Genomic DNA, 14,927 nt, shown 5'->3' with positions numbered 1-14,927 from the left:
ATAACAGTGATGGGCAACCTGTGAGTCGCGGCAAACAAGTGTGTTATCAAAATGCCATGAAGCGTAAGCCTGGTTCGATCGAGGTTTACCACCAAGGTGTGTCCCCAAAAATTAAATGTTGCTCATCACTGGAATATACAGTAAGAAAAATTGTAGTTGATTAAATGATAAAGAGTAAATAATAAGAAGTAAGGAATAAAGAGCAATAAAAAATAAAATCTGCGCTAGAAAGGTAAAGCAAAACGATGTGAAAGTGTTGAATTAAAGAGAATAAATTTTATTTCATATTCTATTGTCCTAAGGAATTAATATACTAAATGCATTCATGAGACTGTCAATAGAATTTTTCTCAGCAATAAATCTGATTATTAATGCTCATTGCTTGTGCACCATTTTATGGTTGATAATGAACATAATGAAGTGGTAGAACAGAAATTAAAATTAATACGATTTAATACAAGAATAATAATTTTAACTGCCTATGTGTAGCTATGTGGCTATGATAAAATAACCAGAACACACGCATGGCTATAAAACACAACTTTCCATTCATTTGAGCTTAAACTATTTAATTATTTTATCGTGAATAAATACTTCGACCACCGATTATTATAAAGTTATTAATTTTCAATTGTATTGAACCTTCCCTTCTTCAATGCTGCTTTTAACTGCAATATTATCCAAATAAACACAATGTACTAAGTATACTCTTGCTCATTGTATAAAACGATCTTCAGAAAGAATTATTACGCCAGGTTTATCTGGCTTTAATGCGTATAATACGATGTAAAAGAATTCGAACAGCATTGCATCCGGTCTTTGAGGTTTTCTATTTCTTTATCTTCATCAGTGATGATGGACGACGGAAGAAGAAGTTCAAATGTTTATTTGTCCACATTTATATTGAGACTGAATATCATCAAGTGAAGTAGATTAGACTAGAGCAGTGTTGTCCAAACTGTGTCACGGGCTGCTACTAAGTTCTAATTAGATGTGACATGCCTCAAAATAGTTTGGACAGTGAGTAACCTTCTCTTTGATATCCAACTTTGTGAACAAGGACTCAATATGACATATAAAAATGCGCTTAATACACACTGAGGACCGATCGAGAAAGTTCAATTCGTACAAGAGAAATAAAATATTTACCAGCATTGCGTGGTCAAGAGTTGTTGTAGTAGTCAACCTTATGTATTCATATGTACAAGAGTCAATATATAGAGGCAAGTCATGTATGTTACAAGAAGAAGGAAGAAGATGAGAAAAAATAAGAAACAATCGGAAGCAAGGGGCATTAAAAAGAAATTCTACACGTGAAAGGAAGAGAAGTAAACACTAATTAATCTGCAACGGATTCTTAAATGTAAATAATGGTAAGAAAGTACCTTCCACAGTCGGTTAATATGTTAATTCTTAGAAAGAATGGAAGCAAACGAGTATAATAATTAATAAAAGAAGGAAAGAAATTATATCATAAGCATTGAAATATAAACAAGTTTTTAATAAGTATTAAAAATATAACTCGTTCAGACATAATTCCACTATTAAATCATGATGACATGATGCCTTTTCAATCAATTTTTTTCTCATTTTCAACTTACTTAATGATGACAAGATATGTAAGACAAAGTTATTAAATATCATATGTATATACTTAATTATAACACCAGAAAAGTTGCTCACTTACGCTTCCTTCCGATTCAGGCAGCAGATCATAAACAGGTTGTTGACCATTGAGGAATTTTTGTTCCTTCAAATTTTAGATTTTGTACACATTTTGTCTTCATATTTTAAACCCGGGCGATGCAAACACAAAATGGAAGCCTCCTTTATTTGTAGCATCCATATGCCTGCTTCCAATAAAGGAGTCTTAATTTGGAAGGTACCAATAATCAAGCTAATTAATGAACTTTGCCGGAACCTTGGAGGTTCTGTTGCGGAACCTTCCTCATTTGTGTCACCCGGGATGTTTTGTTTTACTTAAAAATCTTATTCATTTTGTAAATTTAATTTATGAATTAAAATGCACTTTATAGTAAATTTATTAGTCACGCATATTATGCAAAACAGAGAAACTTGTATTATATTTTAATACATTTATGACTTTATTGTCTCATTGTTAGGTGCATATGTTAAATGTATTCTTTATGTATGTTATTTATTTGCAAGAAAGTTAAGAAGAAGAAGATTCTCTCATATTATTAATTTATTATATTTATACGATAAAAGCTCCATATTGTTTCCAACTGAATGCACTATTGCATAATCTGAATTTCTTCATAAGTTAGTAGATTTAATATTAGAATTTATTTAAGAACTCTCTCTGTAAGAGTGTGTTGTTAATAAAATTAAATGCTAAAATACGGATATAGGAGAGCAGTTCTTAAATTGAGAATGGAATAGAGTCATGTATAGATAAATCTGATCCGTATATTTAGAAACGTAAAGAACGTAATATCGATTCTTAACAATGCTTTGGAAGAAGTATAAGGTACAACTGAAAGCTACAAACCTCCTAGTTCTTGGCCAAATCCTTAAAAACCATTGCAACTAGTAATTAATTAGACATTAAATTGCCTTTAACTTGCTATATCGCATTTTGTATATTTCACTTCATGCTTAGTATGCTAGTGACATTCTACCTATTTATATTAAATCTGTTCGGAAGAATTAAGTTCATAACCTCTTCTTTAATTAAATAATGAGATTAAATGGTGAAATTGTATGACACACATTTCAAAAAAATTGTTTGTGTTTACTTTTTGAATTTATATTTATACTGATAAGCATTCGTTGCACCCTATTGTTTTATTAAATCTGCAATATTAAGTCAAGAATGTCATTATAAAGTGTGTATATTTGTTAAATAAAATTCATAAGATATTTTCTTTATGTTTCATATTTAATTATTAAACAGAGAATTCTCACAAGAACTAGTTTAATTCCAACGTATGCTCAAGCGAATAAAACTTCTTTTTATAAAATGTCATAAAAAATTGACCACCAAGAACGTTTATTCAAAACAGATTATTTGTGTCACTGTAGTGCAATATTAAAATTTTTCAAATATATTCATACAACCATCACGTATTCGCTCAACATGGCTTGTCATTCTTTTAATTTAGTAACATAAATGAAGTGAACCGTTAAACTTTAGGAAAGTCAAGTTTTTAGAATTTTAAATGTTTTCAGATTCTATAAAAAAATTTTAAATTTCTTAAAACAAAAAATTAAAATTCTTTAAAAAGTTTTAAAATTTAAAAATATTGATTGATAAGACAAATTTAATTCCCATTAATGAGCACATGAAAGTCAATTTTAATCTCTTGTGATTATTTTATACTACAAGTAATCTTTCTCTTTTGCTAAATATGAACTCATTTTAATTAAATATTTCATTAAAAATAATTACGTGTTGTGAAATCTCTCATGATAATTAATCGAAATAAGATTATTATCGTGTTGATTTACAGATTAACAGTACAACATCTTCATTAATTTTCTATATAAAAAATAAATCAGAAAAGAAAATACATAATCATTCCACCTTGCTCTCGTGGTACAAAAGTGAATAAGATGAGAAAAAAATTTATTGCCGTAATTATGGCTTAAAAGGGCAATAAAATGTCGAAAAACATTTGCACATTTAGCGATGCATAAGTATCAAAGGCATAGGCGTCAGGGAGTGATGAAAAATTATTAAATTTTTTAAATCTTCATCAAAAATTTTCATGTTTTTCAAAACAAGCCCGATCGGCACAAGTAATTCGTGACAGCCACGTGGCAATCAACATTCCATGAATATTATGCGCAGATCGGGAAATTCAAACTTTTTAAATAATAAAATTGTAGAGAAATGCCAATCTGATAACTAACGAGTAATAAGGTCAAAATGACTGTATATCTTACACAGCATATTACAAAACATGCTTGCTGAAATGGAAAAGTAACCTTTTTATTTATACTTATTAATTACAAATGGGCTGAGATTTAAGTAAAATAATTAAAGATTTCTTAATTTTTATGATTATCATTTATTTTATTTTTAATTTCACCATACGTATGGTGCTCTTGCAGTGCTACAATTTAAGGTGTATACATTTTTATTTTTTCGCTTCTGTACATACATATGTGGTATGAATATTTATCAGCAATGAAGAGCGAAAAGAAATCTGTAATCAGAGGCATAAAAATTATAAATTGACATAAATTTTTCTTACGCCTTTTAAGAGCTTTAATTAGCAACGTGATACGAATATTCAACATGCATTTGTTAGCCATATACATAATATTATGTTTTTGCTGTTAATTTAAAACTTCTTTTTAAATATTTTAAATAAATGATAAATTAAATATTTTAACTATGTCTTTATAGATCAGTGATAATCAACATATTTGCTTGAAAAGCTGTTCAGGTTTGTTGAGACGTAAAGTTTTCTGGAACTCAAATGGCTAAGCTATGTTAAGCATCCGAAACGACATCTATGCTTTTAGTAGAAGTAAATTTATTTTTGGTTGGCATGTCCTTACTTACTTTCTTCGCGGGCCGTTCAGATCCATAGCCTCTCTCAGTTGACGTCTTAAATTTCCTCTATCGCTGGCTGCCCTTTGTCACTTACTAATAATAAATGATTCACTTTCCTAAATGATTCACTGTCCCAATGCTGCCATAGATTGTTCAATTAAGTAGATCACAATTGCTTAACTATGAACTAGAATATAATAAAATCAGATCTTGCAAAAAAAATTAAGATTCTTAGTACCACTGCAAAATTTAATAACTACAAAGATGCATATTCATCATTTGAAGCTTATAATTGTAGGTCGATCCATCTCTATAATTTATAAAATAATGGTTTTTCCTTATAGCTTTATTTATATTAGCTGTTATTGTTACAAATATTGCTTATAAGAAACTTCCTAAGATACTGCATCGTCGCACATAAATTTATAATCTTTATTTTGCAGCGCGAATATTAATTTCGTTCCAGATCATATCGAACAGAATTTATTCATTACACTATTTTACACTTCAACTTCTGAAAATATGATTGTAAAAATGGAAAGAACTAGGAAGCTTTTTCAAGTTTATGAAGGCATGGACTTGTTAAGACGCTTTTCCTTTGATCGTCATTTTTCATTTGGTCTTGATTTATTTTGATGTTGTTGGAAAGTTTTTAATACTTGCTAAAATATGATATCCTAACAACTTCTTCTTAAGCATTACTGCATGTAATTTGCGTCGTTGTCAGTACCGACTGCGAGTCCACCGAGCAACTCCAGATTAAAGTTGATTTTTAAATATTAAAAAAATATTGCTTTAATCAGCTTTTAAGATCCGAAGTTGAGCGATTCATATTTGCTTCATAACTAGTGATAGATCAACGAATACAAGCTTGCCGCACTAATTTTTAATGAAATCTGAACTGATACGGTTCTTGCAATATAGTGCAGTGATGGACAACCTGTGTGCCGCCAAAATTTTATGAAAATGCCATGAATCGTTTGTCGTTTTGATCAAGGCTTACCATCAAGATGTGCTGTAAAGAATAAAAGATTGTCCACTACTGGTATAAAATAAAGTAATCAAAAAGGAAATATTTCATATTTAATACAGACAAACTTTATGTCCACACTTTTCACTCATGAGAGAATTATCATGTGATCTTTGTAGGCAAAGTATTGCATTGTTAATATAGATATAAATCATTGTTGTTGATGATATGAGAATAAAAATCATAAATTTAATTTCTTTCGAGAAAAACATGATAATAAATTGAAAATAATTAATGAATGTAAATTGATACCATTGAATGAGCAAAATAAAGCAAAACAACATGAGTAAATGTACATATGATAGAAAAGCAAGCAAATAAACCAACCATAATAAGCCATTTCTCGGTTTACCGATGATTTCTTAAGAAATCCAAATGAAATTTTAATTGCTTTTCCTTTGAAATTTAAAACAACAAAACGGCATTCGAGCAATTAAATAAGCTTGATGCTTATGTGTAGTAAGTAAGTGAATTAAATTATAAGAAATATAGAAGATTGTTTAAAATGTAGATCTCTGTTGGAAAAGTGAAATTTTAATTAATTGTTCTCATATCATTTCACTTAGCACATTTCTTTTTATCTAATGACCTCCTACTGCCTAACGATTATAGAGAGACATGATCTAGTTACTTATTATTATCCAAATTAATGTTACAGTTAGCCATTTTCATGTTGATTTTTATTGTTTTGTTAATTTGCAAGTGATATTGATACTGCTCATATGTGGTGTATGTACAACTCTACAGTCATACTCTCAGACTGAGTCTTAGACAATTTATGATTTTTTCCTATGCAGAGATAGGACCCAAGCAGGTAAAAAGCATGATCTAAAGAACAAAGTAAATGGAGAGCACTTGTATATTTAACAGAATCGAAATCGACTAGAATTTAATATGAAGTCGAGTTGACTTTTTCATACATAATCCGAATCGACTTCCAGCTCTGATATGTAAGTAGAGCAATCTCATGTCAACATGCTCTTTTCCTTCCTGGGTCATAAACTTTGAACAGATTCGTCGACCTTTGTAGATTTTATGCAACCCTGTCTATTGTCTGTGATGTCAGGCTAGGATAGTAACTTGTATCTTGGTTACTGAAGTCAAGCATAATCTGGGAAGTTTCCATCAAATATCTAAGTGCTAATGTGATAAACCCTCAATATTCCAAATCAACGTCAAATCATCAGCAATGTATGGACAAAGCCAAATTAAATTATTGAGCAAAAAATCAGGAAAAATCATCAAAAACATGTGATGTATCCAATTAATGATGATTAAAGCATGAAATGATTGAAAGTGAGCAATTAGTTTTGAACAATTTTGAATAACATATCATGCTTAATTTAATTTGCTTCTGTAACTAATTTTTCAATTCTTGATGATACTTTTAGACATACATACATTCCGTTGAACATTTTTTCTTGTAGAAAAATCCAAATCTAGTAGCAAATCATTAATCGTTTCTCAAAATTATAATAACATTGTAAGCAAATTGTAGTTTCGCAGTTTGATTGAGTAATTGAGTTTGATTCGATTGATTGCTAGCAAAATAAAAAAAAAATAAATTTTTATGCCTTCATCATTTGATTTTTTTTTTCAATCTTATTCTGTCTATCGTATCTACTTGAACATACGTATGCATACATCAATTATTGAGTGTTATTTATGATATAATTTAAAATGTAGACTTTTAAGTACAATGAAATATTTTTTTAAGTGCGAGAAACTAATTAGTTGATGAGTTAATAACTTAAGATTGAAGTTTAATTATATTTAAGTAACAATTAATGCTGAATCAAAAATGTTTTTTAAAAAAATTCAAAGTTAAAAAAAGTAACAAGAATTTCTATAATCTCATTCACTAGCTATTTTGTCGTGTTGGTATTGGTGCTGGTGGTGTTTTTTCATGCATGACGAAGAGCAACGTTTCCGCTTCAAAAACACACGGGTTCAAGGTTTCATTTTTTTCACTTCTACTCTCCTCATTTCCACTTGCTTGCCAGTAATTTTATTTTTTGAACATAACAAAAAATAATAAATTCGCATTTTGATGTCGATTTTAAAGTTTCATTTTGCACATACCAGTATAAATTAATTAAAAGAACACAAAAAAAGTAGAGGACATCAAGTTTGAGTTGTGCAAGTATGTGAGTGATAGATTCAATGAAGTCATATAAATTAATCATTAAATGTCACGCCAAATATACCTTCATAAATGTCAAGTTTGATGATGAAATTCCAGCATTACGTACAGTACATTTCCTTATTAAAAAAGCAGCAGTTTACAATCGCAGTAGCAAAAGAGTGCCCCCCATAGGCACTACATCTCTCACATATGAAATTACTTATCTCTACCATGAAAATTTCTTAAAACGGAAAATGAATCTTCATTCCATCTGTATATTTATGGTAAAATCCAATTATGACAATAACAGCACATAGAAAAGCAATGCATGCCATGTAATGGCTTTTTTTAAAAATCATTTTCATTTCTTCAATATTCTAAATTTATTTCATGCGTCATAATTACATAATGCATGGTAAATAGTAGCAACTGTTGCTCCAGCAACATGATTTGTGATATTACGTTCAACACACGTACGCTTGCTACTGGCTACCAATAGATTGAAATAATCTGATCGAATTTAGAGCTGAATTATTGCTTTCAGGTAACCATTGGAATTGCCTATAGAAGAAAAATAATGAGATCGAAGCTAAAAGACAATTTAAATCCATATTCAACACCATTTACTTACTTTTGTGTGTAGCACAGAAGAATATGCATATATCCATTTTGCAGAATTATCATAAAATTATTTTCATCATCAAAAGTAGCAGTAGCAGTACAATGATGCCTATTCTAATTTCAGATATGAAGCAATATGAAGCAGAAAAAGTCGTATTGTGAGATCACAATTATAGCTTTTTTACTGCATCTTTATGCTTTTGCAGTCGTTTTACAAAAATCAATGGCATTCTTCAAAGGGCTGTCAACTGTCTAATAAGTTTGTGGCTGAAATTCATATTTTTGTAAACTTATTCTGTTTTGACCATTAAAAGGCCAAAAATCAGATGATCTGCTGTACACAGGAATAAAGTGCTCTAAAATTTTGGTAACAAAGTTATCAGTCCTGTGCTGTTAACTTGAAAACATGCACTTTGTGATACATTTTACCACTCTTGTTTTTACACTCTTAAAGCTTTGGTGTAATTCCACATAAATGCACACATAATAAAGTAGAACGATGTAAAAAACAAGGCGATGTGATGGCACTTTACTGAAAAAAGAACATAGCAAGGCACAACATTGAACGTACTTATATCGATTACAATTTTTATATAATTTACCATACTTGACGAATATTAATTGACTGAGCTGGAGCTGTTGACACAATGACCATATATGCCACATACTTACCAATATGATTGGATGGGAATGGTAAAAGAAGAGGAAAAAAATATTGTCAAAGCAGAACGAGCTTGAGATTGTTATCATAACATAAAATTTATTGTTGTTAAAAAGAGTTAATTGATTACTTTTCGATACAGTGATTTATTATATTGAATCACATTTTTATCTGATCGCAGTTGGCATTAATTTGGCTTTTATTCAATTATTTCTTTTTACAACTTGGATTGGAAACATTAAAATCGTGTAAAAATGGAAAATAGTGAAAATGAAATGGAAGATTTAATGCAAAGGATGGAATCACATGAAGGAACATCACAAGGAAGGATGCTTGTTAAAGGCACATTATATACTTTAGGAAGTGAAATCATCAGAACATCATTTGATGATATAACAAGCTCAAGGTTTGCAAAAGATTTGGATACTTTAAAAGATGCTTGTAATAATTTTGTCCGTGAACGGAATTCGTCAGATAATTTAGACTTTATTCGTATTGATTACAAGAAACGTCAAATGAGAGACTCTCGATTTCAAATTATGATGGCTGTTGAAGATGATTTCAAGGCGGTTGTCCTACAAGAATATAAAGTTCGCGATCTTCGCAAAAGATCATCTCGGGACGAAAGAGATACAAATGATGCAGCATATAAATACACACACAAGAATTATTTCTTTCCATCACTCGACAAATGATCATAAAATTGACTACAATTACACTTATGTGTATATGGATGCGCAGAGGTGCAAAAATAATTTATTATCATTTTCATTTCATTTCATGTTCAATTTGTAAAATAATAATATAAAAAAATGAGATGAGAGATGAAGAAAGAATTCAAAATTGGCAACGTGTAACTCTCAACAAAAGGAACAAAATAAAATAAAATTGCATTCATTGAGCATAATTTTCATTACTTTTACTGCAATAATATGCTCATGCAAAAAGAGGAGAGTTTTTGATTTATGGTCGCATCACAAAGAAATAAATTCACCGCAACACATTTCTTTCTTTGACTTTTTTCACTTCCATTTTCTCAAGTAAATTTTTGTTACTTGTAGATGGCTTCTGTACTTCTGGTCAGGGTTGTAAACATAATTTTATTGTTCATATGGTTCACATAGTTCTAAACCAGTGGTGGACAACCTTTTATTTTTCGCGACACACATTGGTGGTAAGCATGAAACAAAACTGAACACGACTAACTGTTCTTGATATACCCAAAAACCACAACTGATTTAAACTGTCCACTGAAACAAAATCTACGCACCTGACCATTAATGTTGCTAGAAAAGTTTTGAATAACTTATTAATCACCCCTGTAATAATTTTTACAGCTAATGACAGAATTTTAATGTTGAAAAAAAAATATTAAGGTATGATGTTAATGTAATTAAGAATTGTAATTAATTTAAATCATAAACGTGCAATGCACTAAGAATAAAAGAATTAGAATCGTGGGAATTTCATATGAAACAATGTGAATTTCATATAGGGTCGTTCATTTATTACGACCGCTTTTTAAAAGGTTCTGAGACTTTTTAACAGTTTTTACCAGTGTTCGGCAATCTTTTATATTGTTACATGGCATACGATCATGAAATTTCACACTAGTGTGGTTGCTCTCCACTAGTTTAAACCAATATTTTCATTTTTTGGGGAACTAACTAAGTGGATAACCCCACAACTGATGATGTCGGATTTTTGAAATTCATGAAAAATGAAAAACTGGAAAGAACCAAAATCGAGTTTATTCTTGCTCGGAGTATATCCTGATCTATAGTCTAATTTAAGTGTTAAGTTTTAATTTAAATTGAGAAAACATCCCTGGCAGTAATTGTAGAGAAATTTCAAATTTGTGCCGAAAATCACCCTAGTTTAGTTTCAAGTTGCCGGAAGGGAATTACTATGTGACTTTAATCATGTATGTATATGACTGATAATACCGTAAATCACTAGACTTTATTATTAATTAGTTAAACTGTTTATTCTGCTTAATGATGTTTTGAACACATGTAAATTTCATTCTCTCTTGGCGTTTGCATATTTTAGATGCATGCATGAAGAGAAGTTGCTAATAGAGACAGTATAGCACTTGGTATTGGGGAGTATTAATAATTGACAGGCGGTAGCAAGCGACAGAGTCAGCTTCAGGCGCCATCTTAGGGAGGTCACAGATTACAATTAATCTGTACTGCTAGTGAAGTATGTAAGTAAGCAAACTACATGCATGTTGAAGCACAACTTTTTTACGGCTGATATTGAATGAAAAAAAAGTTAGCAAAGGCTCTTTAATTTGATTGCTACTGAGTTTAAATTGATTTTTTATGCATAAAAACAAACATAAATTTACAAAAGCATTTACGACTGTTTACAGTAATATATTTTAATAACTTTTTTTTAAATAAAAATTTGAAACTGCATATGGGGTAGAATGAAAATGAGATGAAGAAGAGGTAACAAAGTAATTTCAATATTGTAGATCGATCTTGCTATATATCCCATCGAGAATATATGAAAGTAATATTATTACTTATAAAGATAGCAATTGCTACAAATTCATTCAGAGACAGTAAGAAACACATGTTCTGTAACGCTTTTAGAAATTGCTTTAAGCTTCATTCGTGAGCAGTAATTTTACATCAAATAAAAATACTCGTCAAACCACTTTTTCTTCTTTAAAATTTATATTGAAAAAAAAAATACTTATTTTGCTGAGTTACTCGACCAACAGTTCAAACCATCAAAGTCCAACATTATGCTTGTACAAATTTCTGCTACTCTCCACTGTTACTCGACTATGTATAATGTTGACCTCAAAGCATACTCGATCTCTGATGTTTTTTTTTCTTCACCATATTACAATATTCACAAAAAAAAAGTAAATTTGAAAAGAAAGTACATCCAGCAATAAATTAGACTTCATTCAATCATCAACTTTGAATTTTATATTTTCAGTCTTCGAGCATAATCTCCTTGTATAATGTAAATACGTAGATGTATATAAATATAAAAAAAAACCATAAGTCAGGCACAAATCACGCAATATTGAAAATGGCATGAAATAGATTTCAACAACAAAAATACTTTTTTCAACTATTTCTAAGGCTATTTCACCGCAAATGGTTTACGTTCAATTTGAAAGCCTAAAGAGAATTGGTAATTGACTAATAAAAAAAAACTAACTTTCGAATGCCTTTCGATAATAATAAAAAAAATACTTTTTTAATTCATTTTATCGCATAGTCAGTTGTGACTGTAATCTATTCAAATTAAACTATTGCATTGAACTGATGGGTGAAGGACAATTGATCCAAAATGACTTTCATTCATAAACATTTCGGCATTTTGTGATTCATAAACCTGCCAAATCTTAAATCACGTTTATTAATTGATGTTGATCATTGATAATCATTTCTATACTTAATTTATTGATAGAGAAAGGAAATTATTATCAATTAAATGAAATACATCTATACAGGCATAGCCTGAAATTATCGACGAAAAATATTTTGCAATTTTTATCTCACAGAATGTTTTTAACAACTGTGCAAAGCTGTATTGTATGAAAACAAAGCAGTATATGTATCGTAAATCTTATAAGTCTTCGCTTCCCATCTGTTGATCGCTTCAAAATGATGATGCTCAATGGAGCCACAGAATTATAATGATTTTGAATTATTTTCTCTCTTTAATAGAAATGTATTTAATTTTTTTTACAACTTCACATGTATTTCTATCCATTTATTGAAGATCTAAGCTAAAGCTATGGATTATTGCGTATATAACATTTATTGAAGATAGCAATCTGCAAATAGCACCTGAAGATCTTAAATAACACTTATTGTATGATATCAATAATGAAGAAAATAAATTCATTCCTTATGGTGCTAACATGATTAATCAAAAATAAAATGAACATAGCTTCATTATGCCTTAACTTTGCATTTGATTAATATTATTATTGCAAGGTCTGACCAAATATGACTTTGATGATAAGTGAATTTAGCTTCAACAAAATGAAAATAAAAGAAAAATTTGTAAGATTCGGCCAAGAGCCGTATGTCAACATTTCCTGTATTTTAGGTGAATAAGCCTGTAGATTTCGGCTGTATCTTATAGTTTGTTCAAGGCTGCAGGCCTTAGCAAAGAGCATCAAGACTACCAAATAATTTTTATAGAGCTTATGATAGAGGCAGTGTAGCACTTGGTATTGCAGCCATCGATAAAGCCACTTTTAGACGCCATGGATCCCAGATGATCTGTTTGAAATAAGTAAGGATGCAGGCGTGAATTTCCTGCTTGGACGAACCCTAAACATTTGCAACAAGAATGCAGCAAGAAAGTCATTTCCGTTCATTTACTTTGTTAATGACACAAGCTTTCTCTATGTAGTTTTAAACTCTATCCGAATAGAACAAATTGGTTAATCGATCAAAATTCGACTCTAAGACGGCATGACTATGATTTGATGCAGCATTCGGATTTTGGATTGATTAATCGACTTCTGCTATTTGGGTTAAGTTGATTCTAGTAAATATTGATAAATTTAGTTTCTCTTATATTATTAAATCATTATTTCATATCTATGTTGGATGTATTTTGAAGTGCCAATAAAAAAGCAATTTAGTGCAAAACAATCATATTGTAATACCTATAAAAAAGTTATTTTGAAAAACTTATTTTCACACCATTCAAGCGCTACTGCTGTTAACTGTTTCTCATTTTTCTCTACATAATGCAATTATGGAAAAATAAAGTCGATAACGAGCCCATAAATTAACTCGCTATACTTAAAGGCAAAGAACAAAAAAAATAGACCATTTCAGCTCTATTTCTCCAGACTTTTTTACTTTTTACAAATTATGGACAAGATGCAAGCAAAAATAGTGAGAAACTCCTACCCATGAACTCGATTTTAAATATTTCCATATTTGAGGAAGCTGCAAGAGTACTTAACAGCATTTATATACATAATAAAGCAGAGTAGAACGTATAAAGGAAAAAAAGAGCAGTAACAATGCAAATTGATCAGCTCAACCACAATGTGATACAATTTCCTGAGATAAAGGTAGAACAAAAACTTGATGTAATTTTAAAAGCCGTAAGCATAAACAGCATGAAGTATGCGACATGGAAAAAATATTGCCACTTCCTTCCAATCAATTGCAAAATTCTACTTCTTCACAGTTCAGTTTTTATGCATTTTAACCTAATTTTTTTCCTTCGCTATGCTGCTTCTTTTTAAAGTAATAATAAGCTCCGAGGACTACAAATTGTCCTGAGTTCAATTTCTTTTACTCTTATTGGAAATATCATCTCCGGTATGATATACAAATGAACAAGTTCTCTTTTTTATTTTGCGGTAAATATGTCTTTAATGAGATATAAATCTCGTGCCATCATTAGCAGAAGCATTTCTTCTTACACTGCTTTCTGCTCTAAACACTTGCGGGCAATTAAATGTTTTATTTTACCTGTTACTATTGACTGCTATTAACCCATCCTGTTTCCATAAGACGTGTTCTAATTCTAATTGAACGACTGTAAGTGGGGATTTAAAGATAAAGTCCAAAGCTTTAGATTTTACGTGTATAAATTGTCAACCATTTTCTTTCATGTTTATGCGATATTTAAAAGTAGTTAGAGTAACGAAGAAATAAAAATGCTAGTTATATTTAAAGAATGACAACCAATAATCATATAATAATAATAATATTCAATTATATTCATACCTACCAGGGTTTAGGTATGTACTCCAACTCTTTGGTAATCGACCATAAAGAAGTAATGTCAGAGCAAAGTGAATTCTGGAGTTTTGGGATAATCTATCATACTGCTGGTGTCTATCCCGAGCGACACAAATGGACAAAGCTCCGCCACAGAGACTTCTGCCTTTAAGTAGTTCAGGTGTGTCCACTTGATCATCGCCAAATGGATGACATCAATATGGACGCCAAACCTA

Source organism: Chironomus tepperi, unplaced genomic scaffold (assembly GCF_022539635.2).
Source record: "Chironomus tepperi strain 1889 unplaced genomic scaffold, CSIRO-AGI_Ctep_v1 contig_219, whole genome shotgun sequence".
Taxonomy (NCBI): domain Eukaryota; kingdom Metazoa; phylum Arthropoda; class Insecta; order Diptera; family Chironomidae; genus Chironomus; species Chironomus tepperi.
This window is presented reverse-complemented; position numbering follows the sequence as displayed.